We start from the raw sequence: 12,267 nt of genomic DNA, 5'->3' as shown, positions 1-12,267 counted from the left end.
CGGTGCATTTGTTCTAATTCATGAACCGATACTGGTACGTCATTATGAACTGAAGTCTCGAGTTTCCGTTATAGTTCATTCTTTGTGCTGTATATTTCCGTGAATCTTCACAAATGCGTGGTGTCATATATACACAATCACCACATTTTCTAAATACCATTCACTGTCCAAAAAATCTCTGTTCCACCTACTTACCCACCAATCCCCTACTCCCGTTTTTCAAATCTGTGGCATAGTTTTCCCTGCTCCAGAATACAAAACAGTTGGAATTATACAGAATGTAGCCTTTTGGGATGGGATTTTTTTTTCACTTAGTATGTTTTTAAGGTTCCCTGTGTCTGTTTGTTTTTTTTTTAATGTTTATTTTTGAGACAGAGAAAGAGGGGGCGAGCAGGGGAGGAGCAGAGAGAAGGAGAGGGAGACAGAGGATGCAGAGCAGGCTCCGCGATGACAGCAAAGAACCCGACGCAGGGCTCGAACCCATGAACCCCAGCCGGAGTCGGACGCTTAACCGACTGGGCCACCCAGGCGCCCCTCCCATATCTTCTCTGAGAGCTCATTTCATCACTGAATAACAGTCCGTTATTTGAATGTATCACAAGTTGTTTATCCATTCACCTTCTGAGGGGCCTCCCGGTTGCTTCCAGTTTCTGGTGTATGTGAGTAAAACTTCTGTGCCTGTATCTGGGCGTGTTTCTTGGAACACCTGGGTGGCTCAGTTGAGTGTCCGACTTCATTCAGCTCAGGTCATGGTCCCGTGGTCTGTGAGTTCAAGCCCCACGTTGGGCTCTGTGCTGACAGCTCGGAGCCCGGAGCCTGCTTCGGATTCTGGGTGTGTCTGTGTGTGTGTGTGTCTTTCGCTGCCCCTGCCCCACTCGTGCGCGCGCTCTCTCTTTCTCTTTCTCTCTCAAAAATAAACATTAAAATTTTTTCAAGTAAATAATTAAAATAAATAAATAAATAAATAAATAAATAAATAAATAAAATACAGATGTACTTGTTAACTGGCAAAATACCTACGCTGGTTTCCTAACACACTTGTTGAGGCACATTCCGGTGGGAAAGGCTAAACGGATGCTTCTTGATCTGTTTGCCCAACCAAGATAATAACCCAGAGGTAACTGCATCCAGGGAGGAATGAACAGGGATAAGTTCTATCAGAGACCTACCTGATACAGGGGTTTTTTTAACCATTTTTTTTTTTTTTTTAGTATTTATTTATTTTGAGAGAGAGAGCACGCACACACGTGAGGAGAGGGGCGGAGGAAGAGGGTGAGAGAGCATCTCAAGCAGGCTCCACACCCAGCGCACATCCGAGAGCAATGTTCCATCCCACAAACCATGAGATCGTGACCTGAGCTGATCGCGAGAGTCAGACACTTAACCCACTGAGCCACCCAGGCGCCCCTTACCACTTCCTTGTTCAATTCACATGTTTGCTTGTTAACAAAACTATGGAACGAGCTTGGAACATCACACACTTAAATAGTTTGGGATGTTAATAACCGCTGGTTTCCAAATGTGGTGTCGTTACTGGGGCGTACGAAGGCGGCCCCTGGCATTTGGTATGGCACCTGCTCTTTGCTCATCTCTGCCAGGAGAGTTCATCGGAACCCATTTTCCTTTACTTGGAAGTCACAACAACGTCCATTTACCGTCCTGTCTTAGGGCTAGGTCATAAGACGTTATCTATGTCAAAACAGAGCGCAGACACACGCATATCAGATGTTGGGGTGTAAATGCTGCGTGTACGGGTCGTGCACGTTTGTGGATTTTCTACAGTCTCGGTTGAGAACAGGATGATGTACCACTTGCAGCATGGGGGACAAGTTGCTGCACTCTGCACTGCCCTCCAACATCTGATCCTGGGGTCGCCTGGGTGGCTCAGTCAGTTGAGCGTCCAACTCTTGATAATGGCTCGGGTCACGATCTCACGGTCGTGGGATCAAGCCCCGCATCGGGCTCTGTGCCAGGCACGGAGCCCACTTGGAATTCTCTTTCTCTCTCTCTCTGCCCCTCCCCTGCTCGTTCTTTCTCTCTCAAACGTTAAAAAAAAAAAAACAAAAACCTGAGCCTGCCACTCAGACTTGTTCACTGGGAGACACAGAAGAATGCCAGTTTTGTGTGTGAACCAGAAGAGAAAAAGTTCTGCATCGTGTCCACGTTGCAGGGCAATGCCCTTCCATTCGGGTCTTATTACATAGGTCTGATGATGTACCAGAGTATGCCGTATGGAGCTTAGGGAAACCCCAAAGAGGAGAATCACAGGGCAGACCCCTAAAATTTCACAATACTCACTTCTGAACTTTCTTCCATTTGAAAAATGGCCTTGGCTTCCTACCGAACCCTGGTAGAGACTAAATTTCTGACCAGAAGACACCGTATAGTAATGACCCCTAATGCCCATCACTGTTATCTATACCACTGAGCCATAAAACTGTGTAACAGCAGCAGGATTCTGGGGCGCCTGGGTGGCTCAGAGCGTCCGACTTCAGCTCAGGTCACGATCTCGCAGTCCGTGAGTTCGAGCCCCCCGCCTGGGGCTCTGTGCCGACAGCTCAGAGCCTGGAGCCTGCTTTGGATTCTGTCTCCCCCTCTCTCTGCCTCGCCCCCCTCTCAAAAATAAACATTAAAAAAAAAAAAAACCCAGCAGCATTACATTGGAAAATGGGAAAGGTATATATAGGATATGGCCTGAGTAGGTTTCAGAACACAAGAACTTTTTTTTTAAAAAAATTGAGATCTGACACACAACATTGTGTAAGTTGAAGGGGTACGACACGTTGATCTGATACGTTTATTAACATGCAGAACTTTCACCTCAGCATTTGTTAACACTACGACGTCACACAGCTGTCATTCCTTTTTACGTCACACAGCTATCATTCCTTTACACGTAAGGTCTAGCCTCTCAATTTTGAAGTCTGGAATACAGGTCATAATCACTGTGCTGTGCGGCGGACCGCCAGAGCATTCGCCTTCCAGCTCCAAGTCTGGACCCTTAAACTACATCCCCCTAATGCCTCTGTCCCCTGGTAACCACCGTCCTACTCTGTTTCGAGGAGCTGAGGCTTTTCATTAAATGGTTCAGCCTCCCTTTCTACCTGCGCCTGTAGTATCCTAGCATCTTCTTCCTTAGCCCACATCTCTGCTCTCCTGCCAGTCCTCGGTTGGGTACTTGTCATTTGCATGTAGATTTCCCTCTTGCACCCAAGGCTGTTGAACGGTAATTTTAAACAGTTCCAGGCGGGGCGGGGAGCGCCTGGGTGGCTCAGTCGGTTAAGCGGCCGGCCCCAGCTCAGGTCATGATCTCGCAGTCCGTGAGTTCGAGCCCCGCATCGGGCCCTGTGCTAACGGCTAGGAGCCTGGAGCTCGCTTCGGATTCTGTTTCTCCCTCCCTCTGCTCACATTCTCTGTCTCGCTCTCAGAAATAAACAAACATTAAAAAAAATTTAGAAGCAAAAAAGAGTGTCCATCATTATCACATTAAAATGTCTTAGGCTTCACTTCTACTTTGTCTTATATCAGAAACACTATCCCTGCCCTTTTTAAAAATATTTCCCTGGTATACTTTGTGCAGTCCCTTATTTTTTGCCTTACTAACTTCTAATTGTAGACATGTCTGCCGTATACAGTATGTATTTGGATATTGTTTTGTGAACCAAATTAAAACTATCTTTCTTTTCATAGGTTTGTTAAACCCATTCACATACAAATGGTATGTTTGGTCTCAACCCTGTCATAATTTTCATAAAACTTGCTATTTTCTTTCTTTTTTTTTGGAGAGAGTGTGTGGGCGTAAGCAGGAGAGGGGCAGAGAGAGAGAGACAGAGGGAGGGAGACAATCCCAAGCAGGCTCCACACTGTCGCTGTCAGCACAGAGCCTGAGGCAGGGTTTCATCCCACGAACCGTGAGATCATGACCTGAACCGAAATCAAGAGTCAGACACTTAGCTGACTGAGCCACCCAGGTGTCCCAAAACTTGCTGTTTTCTAATGATTTTATTCACTTACTTTTCTAATTATTTTTGATTCAGAGAAAATTTTCAAAGATAGTACAGGGAGTGGTCACATACGTGTACCCATCTTTTTTTCTTTTTTTTTTTTTTAATGTTTACTTTTGAGAGAGAGAGAGAGACAGAGCGCAAGCTGGGGAAGGGCAGAGAGTGAGAGGGAGACACAGAATCCGAAGCAGGCTCCAGGCTCTGAGCTGTCAGCACTGAGCCCGACGCGGGGCTCGAACCCACAAGCCACGAGATCATGACCTGAGCCGAAGTTGAACGCTTAACGGATTGAGCCACCCAGAACCCCCTATATGTGAGCCCATCTTACATTAATTAGTATGGGGAATGCGTTACACTTAATGGACTGGTACTGATAGTTACGAACAACGTCCACACCTTATTCAATTGCCCTTAGTTTTTCCGTGGGGCCGCTTGTCTGTCCCAGGAGCAGATTCAGGATGTCACATTACCTTCGGCCTCCATCTGCTCAGGTTCCTCGCTGTGCGGGTCTCCTTGTTGCCTAACTGGAGAGTTTTGACGAGTACTGCTCGGGGATTTTGCAAAGTGCCCCACAGGGATGTCTCTGAAGTGCTTTCTCATCATTAGACTAGGATCGTGGGTTTGGGGAGGCGGGGGGGGGGGGGGGGGGAGACCGCACAGGCCAAGTGCCGTTTTCATCATGTCGTGTCAAGGGTACGTACTCTCGACATGACTTATCACCGGCCATGTTGACCTTGGTCACCAGACACAGGTCGTCCTTCTAGCTAGGTCGTAAAGTTATTCTCACCTCCCCCCTTCATACTATACTCTTTGCCAAGTCTTCTTCGTTACACGTAAGGAGTGGCACTTACGCCTCACCCCCCGTGAATGAATTTAATTAAATTTTCTAATTTATACCCAAGTTAGTTAGCACATGGTGCAGCAATGATTTCAGGAGGAGATTCCTCAGTGCCCCTTCCCCATTTGGCCCATCCCCCCTCCCACAACCCCTCCCGCAACCCTCAGTTTGTTCTCCATGTTTCTGAGTCTCTTCTGTTTTGTCCCCCTCCCTGTTTTTATATTATTTTTGCTTCCCTTCCCTTAGGTTCATCTGTTTTGTCTCTTAAATTCCACATAGGAGTGACAAATATGCTACTTGTCTTTCTCTAATTTCACTTGGCATAATCCCCTCCAGTTCCATCCACGTAGTTGCAAATGGCAAGATTTCACTCTTTTTGGTTGCCAAGTAATATTCCATTTGGAATTCTTCTACATGGGAGATTTACTTTTCTCCTGCATGCATTTATTTATGTCTACTTATTTATCGAATGATGCATTTACAACCCTATGGATCACGGACACGTATTTTGTACTTTGGGTTACATCCCCGTATTACGCCATTCACTCTGTTGCTCAACCTGATCCAGCGCTGGCCACGGGGAGCTCTTTAAGTTGGCTCCGTGTCCCTCCGTCATACGTGCTGGCATCCGAAGATGCCCCCGGGGAACATCGGTTATACAGGCATACCTCAGAGAGATTCGGTAAAGTGAGGATCGAAAACAACATACGTACCTTAGTTTAAAACTACTGAAGAGGTACCTGGGTGGCTCAGTCGGTTAAGCATCCGACTTCAGCTCAGGTCACGATCTCACGGTCCGTGAGTTCGAGCCCCGCGTCGGGCTCTGGGCTGACAGCTCAGAGCCTGGAGCCTGCTTCCGATTCTGTGTCTCCCTCTCTCTCTGCCCCTCCCCCGTTCATGCTTTGTCTCTCTCTGTCTCAAAAATAAATAAAACGTTAAAAAAAATAAAAAATTAAAAAAATAAAATAATAAAATAAAAAATAAAATAAATAAAATAAATAAAATAAATAAAATAAATAAAAAATAAAAAAATAAAAATAAATTAAAAAATAAAAAATAAAAACAAACAAAAAAAAACTGCTGAAAAAATGAATGGCTAAAAAATGCTAACCACCGTCTGAGCTTTCGACGAGCTGTCATCTCTTCGCTGGTGCGGGGCCTTGCCTTGGTGTGTGGACGGCTACGGACTCGTCAGGGTGGTGTTTGTTGAAGGGGGCTGTGGAACTTTCTCGAAGTAAGACACCAGTGAAGTTTCCTGCCATCGACTGACTCTTCCTTTCGTGCCGATGCTGTTCGGCAGCATTTTACCCACAGCAGAACTACTGCTCCCAAAACTGGAGTCCGTGTTCCCGGATCCTGCCGCAGCTTTATCAACCACGTTTGAAGTCTATGTCACATTCGAAATCCCCTGTTGTCGTTTCAGTGGTCTCCAGGTCTTCACAGCCTCCTCACCAAAGGTGGGTTCCATCTAAGGAAACCATGTTCTTTGCTCACCCAGAAGAGGCAGCTGCTCATCCTTCCGAGTTTTATCATGAGATCCCAGCAATTCAGTCCCACGTTCAGGCTCCACTTCTGATTCGAGTTCTCTTGCTGTTCCCACCACACCTGCAGTTAACGTCCTCCACCCCAGTCTTGAACCCCTCAAAAACCATCCACAAAGTTTGGAATCACTTCTTCCAAATTCCTGCTCATGTTGATATTCTGACCTCTTCCCACGATGTGATTCGTAATGTAATGGCACCTACATGGCGAATCCTTTCTGAGGGATTCTCAATTTGCTTCGCCCAGATCCATCAGAGGAATCGATCTACGGCAGCCTTAATGAAATGCATTTCGTAATTGACGAGACTCGAAAGTTGAAATTATTTCTTGATCCGTCGGCTGCGGAATGGATGTGGTGTTAACGGTCACGAAAAGAACATTAACCTCACCGCGCATCTCTGTCTCAGGTGACCAGGAACCTTTCTTTTTCTGACCGGTGGGTCTCAACAGTGGGCTTAAAATAGTCAGTAAGCTGTACTGGAAACACACGTGCTGTCAACAAGTCTCGCTTGTTCCATTTACAGAGCACGGATGGAACAGATTTAGCACAATTCTTAAGGGCCCTTGGATTTTCAGAATGGTAAATAAGCATCAGCCTCAAATGCAAGTCAGCAGCTGCGTTAGTCCCTAACAAGTCAGCTTGTCCTTTGGAGCTTTGAAGCCAGGCGTTGACTTCTCCTCTCTAGCTATGGAAGTCCTACATGGCATCTTCCAATGGAAGGCTGCTTTGTCTACATGAAAATGCGTCGTTTGGTGTCACCACCTTCATCGATCGGCTTCACTAGATCTCTCTGGATGACTTTCTGCAGCTTCTACATCAGCACCTGCTTCAACTTCCACTGTGATGGGCTGGAGATGTAACCTCATGCACTAACTTGTGCTAGCGTCGAACTCGTCTTCTGCAGCTCCCTCGCCTCTCTGAGCCTTCCTGGAACTGAAAAGGGTGAGGGCCTTGCTCTGGGTTGGGCTTAGGCTTAAGCTAATGCTGTGGCTGGTTTGATCTTCTATCCAGACCAAACTTTCTCCCGAATCACCAACAGGCTGTTTCGCTTCCTATCATTCATCTGTTCACTGGAGTTAACACTTTTAATTTCCTTCAAAAACATTTCCTTTGGGGGCGCCTGGGTGGCTCAGTCAGTTAGGCATCTGACTTCGGCTCAGGTCATGATCTCACCGTTCATGAGTTCGAGCCCCAGGTAGGGCTCTGTCCTGACGGCTCGGAGCCTGGAGCCAGCTTCGGATTCCGTGTCTCTCTCTCTCTGCCCCTCCCCTGCTCATGTTCTCTCTCTCTCAAAAAAAAAAATAATAATAATAAATTTTAATGAATTAAAAAGAAAATGCCCTCTGCCACTCTCCCCTACTCATGTGCTCTTTCTAAAATAAAATTTTAGGGGTGACCAGACGGTTCAGTTGGTTAAGCATCAGACTTCAACTCAGGTCACGATCTCGCAGTTCATGGGTTCGAGCCCCGCATTGGGCTCTGGGCTGAGAGCTCAGAGCCTGGAGCCTACTTCAGATTCTGTGTCTCCCCCCCGCCCCCGCCGCCCCTCCACTGCTCGTGCTCTGTCTCGCGCGCTCTCTCTCTCAAAAACAAACGTTAAAATAAAATTTTTAAAAATGAAGTTTGAAATATGAGAATTGCCCAAGTGTGACACAGAGACATGAGGCGAGCAAATGCTGTTGGAAAAATGGTGCCAAAGGACTTGCTTGGTGCTGGGTTGCCACAGGGCCCGAGTTTACAATGTGTGCAGTGTGTGCAAAGCACGATCAAATGAAATGTAACAGGAGGAGGTGCGCCTGGATTCCCCCTCCCCCTCCCAGCGCCCTAAAATCAGTCATCTCTCCAAGAAACCTTGGCGATTTTTATTACATCAGAGTCTTAGAAACCGACGTGTGGATACTAGGATAATTTTTCTCCTAGGAGATCCTTTTTTTCTAGGCATCATAAGGTTTTACGATTACACAGATTGTTTTGTAGGCTGTGTTCTCATGAGATATGTATTCTGCGTTATTTTTAGAACTTCAGGCTCACGTATTTGTTCTAGTTGTTATCTCTGTACTTATCCCTTTCTGGTACCTCTCTGTCTCCTCATCCAACAGGTCACTACCTGGTTCATTATGGGGTTTATTTTTAGGTCTTCTCATGCCCTCCAATTGCCCATACCTCAGTGAGCTTATTTCATTTCCTCTCATTTATAAGTTGCGTTATTTCTACCTTGTCGGCATGTGCGCCATTCGCGTGGACACTTGTCTCCCACCCTGATCCCCATTCCTGCCTCAGTCTTCTATGTATATTTACATACTTCAAGTGCTCGCCATCATTCCTTTGGCCGTAGTTTCCCAACTGTTGACTGTCGCTTGGTTGGATGATATTCATCCTCTAGTCGATGGTGCTGAACATCCTATGTCCTGATGTACTGCAAACTGTTTTATGCAGCCTTGACATTTACAAGAAAGCATGTATAATCCTCGGTTCACACTTATGTCAAGTCTTGTTTAAAACACTGCTTCACTGTTGACCATTTTTTTTCACTGTTGACTATTATTTATCTTTGAGAGAGAGCGTAAGTGGGAGAGGGGCAGAGAGAGGGGGAGACACAGAATCCGAAGCAGGCTCCAGGCTCCGAGCTGTCAGCACAGAGCCCAACGCAAGGCTCGAACTCACGAACCACGAGATCATGACCTGATCTAAAGTCAATGCTTAACCGACTGAGCCACCTAGGTGCCCCTGTTGATGATTTTTTATACAAGAAGCTAATAAATCATCTAGGCACTTTGGGGCAAAGAAATAAAACTGAGTTGACATGCTAAGAGCAAGTCTTCAGGTAGACTTAAATGTCAGCCTGTTTGAAACTTGACATTCAATATTAACTCATAATGAACAAAAATTTGTATTCGGACTTCAAGCTGTATTACAAAGCTATAACCATCAAGACAGTATGGTACTGGCACAAGAACACTCAGATCAATGGAACAGAATAGAGAACCCAGAAATGGACCCACAAACGTACGGCCAACTAATCTTTGACAAAGCAGGAAAGAATATCCAAGGAATAAAGACAGTCTCTCCAGTGAACGGTGCTGGGAAAACTGGACAGCGACATGCAGAAGAATGAACCTGGACCACTTTCTTACACCAGACACAAAAACAAACTCAAAATGAATGAAAGACCTCAATGTAAGACAGGAAGCCATCAAAATCCTCGAGGAGAAAGCAGGCAAAAACCTCTTTGATCTTGCCCGCAGCAATTTCTTACTCAACACGTCTCTGGAGGCAAGGGAAACAAAAGCAAAAATGAACTACTGGGACCTCATCAAAATAAAAAGCTTCTGCACAGTGAAGGAAACAATCAGCAAAACTAAAAGGCAACCGACAGAATGGGAGAAGATATTTGCAGATGACATATCAGATAAAAGGTTAGTATCCAAAATCTATAAAGAACTTCCTCAAACTCAACACCCAAAACACAAATAATCCAGTGAAGAAATGGCCAAAACACATGAACACTTTTCAAAGAAGACATCCAGATGGCCAACCGACATGTGAAAAAATGCTCAACGTCACTCACCATCAGGGAGATACAAATCAAAACCACAATGAGATACCACCTCACACCTGTCAGAATAGCTAACATTAACAACTCCGGCAACAACAGATGTTGATGAGGATGCAGAGAAAGAGTATCTCTTTTGCCCTGCTGATGGGAATGCAAACTGGTGCAGCCACTCTTGGAAAACAGCATGGAGGTTCCTCAAAAAATTAAAACTAGAACTACCCTACGACCCAGCCATTGCACTACTAGGCATTTATCCACAGAATACAGGCGTGCTGTTTTGAAGGGGCACATGCACCCCCATGTTTATAGCAGCACTGTTGACAATAGCCAAAGTATGGAAAGAGCCCAAATGTCCATCGATGGATGAATGGATAAAGAAGATGTGGTATATATACAATGGAATATTACTCGGCCATCAAAAAGAATGAAATCTTGCCATTTGCAACTATGTGGATGGAACTGGAGGCGAAATTAGTCAGAGAAAGACAAATATCATAGGACTTCACTCTTATGAGGAATTTAAGATACAAAACAGATGAACATAGGGGAAGGGAAGCAAAAACAATATAAAAACAGGGAGGGGGACAAAACATAAGAGACTCAAATATAGAGAACAAACTGAGGGTTGCTGGAGCAGGTGTGGGAGGGGGGATGGGCTAAATGGGGAAGGGGCACTAAGGAAACTACTCCTGAAATCGTTGTTGCGCTAACTTGGATGTAAACTTGAAAAATAAATAAATAAATAAATAAATAAATAAATAAATAAGTAAATAAATATTGGTATTAACCATACAGGATGTTTAATTTTACAAGTAAAGTTAGCTGGGCCATGGTGCTCAGGTGTTTGGTCCAAACGTTGTGAGTGTATCTCTATAAAGGTGCTTTTTGAAGGAGATCAACGTGTTTTGAGATTAACATTTAAATCGGGTGACCTGGAGTAAAGCAGATTACCCTCCACAGAGTGGATGCACCTCATCCAGTAAGGTGAAGGCACCAATAATAAGAAAAAGAGGGACACATCCCGAGCGGGAAGGAGTCCCAGCAGCAGGCAGCCTTTGCAGCTGAAGTGGAGATCTTCCAATGGGTCTCCTGCCCGCCAGCCCGCCCTGCAGGTTCTGGACTTTAACACTTGAGAGTCATGTGATCTCATTCCTTAAGATTAATAAATTAATTAATCTCAATCTCAATTTCTCTCTCTCTCTGGCCTCCTCATACACATACACATGCTATTGATTCCGTTTCTCTAAAGAACATGGGCTAATGGGGCGCCTGGCTGGCTCAGTTAAATATCTGACTCTTGATTTCAGCCCAGGCCATGATCAGTCATGAGGTTGAGCCCTGTGTTGGGCTCTGTGTTGAGAGCACAGAGCCTGCTTGGGTTTCTCTTTCTCTCTGTCTCTGCCCCTCCCCTGCTCACTGTCTCATTCTCCCAAAATAAATAAATCAACATTAAAAAAAAAAAAAGAACATACTGCTACCAAGAGTGGTTTTAAAGGAATAAAATCTTAGGACACCTGGGTGGCTCAGTCAGTTGAGGGTCTGACTATTGATTTTGGCTCAGGTTATAGTCCCGGGTCATGAGATCAAGCCCTACATCAGGCTCCACGCTAAGTGTGGAGCCTGCTTAAGATTCTGTCTCTCCTGGGGTGCCTGGGTGGCTCAGTCGTAGAGCGTCCGACTTCAGCTCAGGTCATGATTTCGGGGTGAGTTCAAGCCCCACATCGGGCTCTGTGCTGATGGCTCAGAGCCTGGAGCCTACTTTGGATTCTGTGTCTCCCTCTCTCTCTACTCCTCCCTGACTCACACTCTGCCTCTCAAAAATGAATAAACGTTAAAAAAATTGTTATTAAAAAAAAAAAAAAGATTCTGTCTCTCCCTCTACCCCTCTCCCCTGCTCACATGCTCTCTCTCTCTGAAATAAAATTAAATTAGGGGCACCTGGGTGGCTCTGTTGGTTAAGCATCCAACTTCGGCTCAGGTCATGATCTCATGGTTTGTGAGTTCGAGCCCCGCATCGGGCTCTGTGCTGACAGCTCCGAGCCTGGAGCCTACTTCGGATTCTGTGTCTCCCTCTCTCTCTGCCCCTCCCCTGCTCGCACTCTGTCTCCGTCTCTCTTAAAAATAAATAAAACGTTAAAATAAAATTAAACAAAGGAATAAAATCTCAAAGATGAGTTTTCTCAACTGATTCTGGAGTCTCTGGAATTGGCTAATATGATTATATTTAGAGATAACAGGCCCCTGAGGCAAGGCACAAAGTATGACCCATGAAGAGGTGCACAGTACACCAAAAGAACTACTTGTTTTTTCTAACTTACAGAGAAAC

Source organism: Lynx canadensis, chromosome A2 (genome assembly GCF_007474595.2).
Source record: "Lynx canadensis isolate LIC74 chromosome A2, mLynCan4.pri.v2, whole genome shotgun sequence".
NCBI lineage: Eukaryota > Metazoa > Chordata > Mammalia > Carnivora > Felidae > Lynx > Lynx canadensis.
The sequence above is the reverse complement of the archived record's forward strand: the minus strand, read 5'-3'. Positions refer to the sequence as shown.